Source organism: Oreochromis aureus, linkage group 23, assembly GCF_013358895.1.
Source record: "Oreochromis aureus strain Israel breed Guangdong linkage group 23, ZZ_aureus, whole genome shotgun sequence".
Classification (NCBI taxonomy): domain Eukaryota; kingdom Metazoa; phylum Chordata; class Actinopteri; order Cichliformes; family Cichlidae; genus Oreochromis; species Oreochromis aureus.
In genome coordinates, this window is record NC_052963.1 from 9879661 (window position 1) to 9882583 (window position 2923).

Here is a 2923-nt window from a genome sequence, read left to right on the forward strand (position 1 = left end):
GAGTAAATAGGTATGGACACTTCTTACCCAGCATTTTGATGTAAACTGATCTGTCAACCTACACTCACTACGTCAATGATGACCAGAGTGTTCTAGGTGACTTGCAGATAAAAAAAAAAGTAAAATATCGAAACATATTTGATTTCCACATATCCAGTTTTATTCCTGATTATTTGATAAGTGTTGATATGAATAAAATATGTTAAAATATAACATATTTTATATAACAAATATAATATAACAAATATAATATTGTCTAGAGCACTTTTATAAACAGACAGTAGTACAAATACGCTGGCCAGCATAGGGTTGAAAAAAACAACAACATGCGCATTTGTATGAGCAACAAATTTTATGCTCTTGATTTCACAATGAAGCAGCCTGTGTATTCATTACAATGTTAAAAGATTTTGCACAAAAATTGAGTTTTGTTTGTTTGTTTCCTGAAGACAGCATCTCTTTGATTGTAGCCCGGCTTACTGTTAATGGGTCTCTTTGCAAAAATAACAAAACAAAACAAAAAAACAAATTACATTTAAATACTATTAGTGGTTAGCACTGTTGCCTCACAGCGAGAAGGTCCTGAGGGCGACTCCACTGTCTGCCCAGGGCCTTTGTGTGTGGAGTTTGTATGTTCTCTCTGTCACGGCCGAGGCCGACTCGAAGGAAAAAGGACTCAAAAGCAGGACGCAGAGCAGCACAGAGAACGTTCAAGTGACAACATTTATTTTTTCACAACAAGTGTAAGCGAACAAAACTAGAAAACGGAGTCGTGTGTTTAACTTGTGCTAGGAACAAACACCAAAACTAAGGGGCGCTTATGCGACCCGAGTTATGTAAACAATCAGTGATTTTTCAACTGTGGAAACTACAGTTCTGTGGTTTGGACCAAAGGGAGAGTCAGACTGGATGGCTGGGTCCCGGGAAAGGGTCAGAGTCACTGACACAAGAGTACATATGCTCAGGTATGGTTCTGGAGGAACACTGGCAACTATTTGTTTTGAATATTCCTTTGCACTGCTTACCTGGTGCAGGTGGATCGGTGGCGTGGAGGGGAGAGTGGTGCAGGTGAGTGGTAAGTAATCCGAAATTCCTGACGTTGAGACAGGGAGGCAGGCAGGTGCGTGGAGTGAGTAAAACCGTGAGACTGTCAGGAGGTCCAGCGTCCGGATGGGGGTTCTATGGTGGAGATTTGCATCTGGTAATCTGGTGCGTAGCTATGAAAGAGAGATACAAGGTGAGACAAGGTCGTTTGCTAAAACGTGTTGTGATGGCTGCACTTACAGCCATTACAGCCACACAGTGGTAATATCACCATGTTAGTGTAGAGGCTTTTACATAACATTGCATTCACATTTGTCTTTAAGTATAGGAATTAATTTACAGGACAAATAACTAGTTTGGTTCAGAATTAATTCACATATCCACATAACACTGCATTCTAAAATAAGTGCGCACATTTTGGTTTACACTGTTATGTATGATTAATCGTTTGTTTTCTGAGTTACCTTAGTTGCAGCTGCTCCAGTCCCTTGATTGAGGAGCTAAGAGGTGGAAAAGGGGCGGAGCGACCTTTAAAGGAAGACTGCAAATTGGTTCATTCCACAACTTGGGACCATGGGGGGGAATTGGAGTTCATTATGTTAGGTTTAGTAGGGTTTTGTGTGTTTTACCCCTTCTCGTGTTTTTGTGGGCTGATCAGCCACTATTTAAGTTTCCCCTTTGTCTTGTTAAGTGAGGTCAGTTTGTTTGAGTTATCAGGGTTGTTGTCAACTTTGAGTAGAGTTCTGTTATTTTGACCTCTTTTATGGGCCCAAGATTCTGATTCTTTTTGCATGAGTTAACCAATCACATGTGTTCAAAACACAGCGGTGGCCTGCACTGACTGTGGTTAGCTAAGAATCTGGCGAAAAGAGGGTTGAGCGCGCTGGCCTTATAAGTCCACGGCTTAATTACCCAGAGGTGTGAGCAATGAGCAGGAACACGGTGGCTCCTCCCAGAGGTGGAACTGCCGGCTCGGAGGAAAAACACTGGCACTCACCTAGACCATGACACTCTCCATGTTTGTGTAGTTTTCTCTCCCAGTTCTCCGACTTCCTCCCGCAGTCCAAAGAGTTTAGTGGGGTTAGGTTAACTGGTGATTGTAAATTGTCCATAGGTGAGACTGTGAGTGTACATGGTTTTCTGTCTCTATGTGTTAGCCCTGCGACAGACTCGTGACCTGTTCAGGGTGTACCCTGCCTCTTACCATTTTGTACCTTCTATAGATCCAGCATCCAGCGAGATCCTGATAGGGATAAGTGGAAGAGAATGGATGGATAGATTAAATATATGATGTGTATCTCAGACTTCAATGGAGCCTTTTCAGAGATTACAAGCAAACAGCAAAGTAACATGTGAAAAATAAAAATGTGTAACGTCAGCCATGTTACCTTAATCCAGAGGTTCCCAAAGTGTGGGGCCCGGCCCCTAGGGGGGGCGCAGAGCCATTGCAGGTGGGGCGCAGTATGAAAAGAAAAAAAAAAAAAAAAGAAAGCTTGGACACTGCTAGCATAATGGACAGGTTTTTGACGGGGCTCCCACACAGACATAAAGCAGGAGATGAAGCATCGCTGAATATGCTTCCAAACCAACTTACTTCCAAGCCAAAGACTAGAAAATATGGTGAAGCATATCTTCCTTTTGGCTTCACCTGCACAAGTGCCAAGGTAGGTCTCCCCTGCAAAATTAGTTTCCCTGCGTCGGGAGCAGCGCTGGGCTCTCCAAATCACGGACAAACAGGATCCCACATTCTTGATTTTTAGTTCACAAACACTTCTTGTAATGACTAACTACTCCTGGCATTTTGGACATGTTAGCTCTTTATGTAGTAAAGTTACAGTGGGATACAAATAATATCAGGCTGATCCTGCCGTAATTTGTT

The 2923-nt window shown here is 42.5% G+C and overlaps 1 long non-coding RNA gene across 1 annotated transcript; it reads right to left on the reverse strand.

The window, feature by feature from the left end:
- Positions 1–797: 797 nt before the first annotated feature.
- LOC120436061 lies at positions 798–2130 on the reverse strand. Its single transcript, XR_005610090.1, has 3 exons — positions 2042–2130; positions 1026–1217; positions 798–940 (listed from the first exon to the last, which is right to left on the reverse strand). It is a non-coding gene; the product is annotated as an uncharacterized LOC120436061 (long non-coding RNA).
- Between the last annotated feature and the right edge of the window lie 793 nt (positions 2131–2923).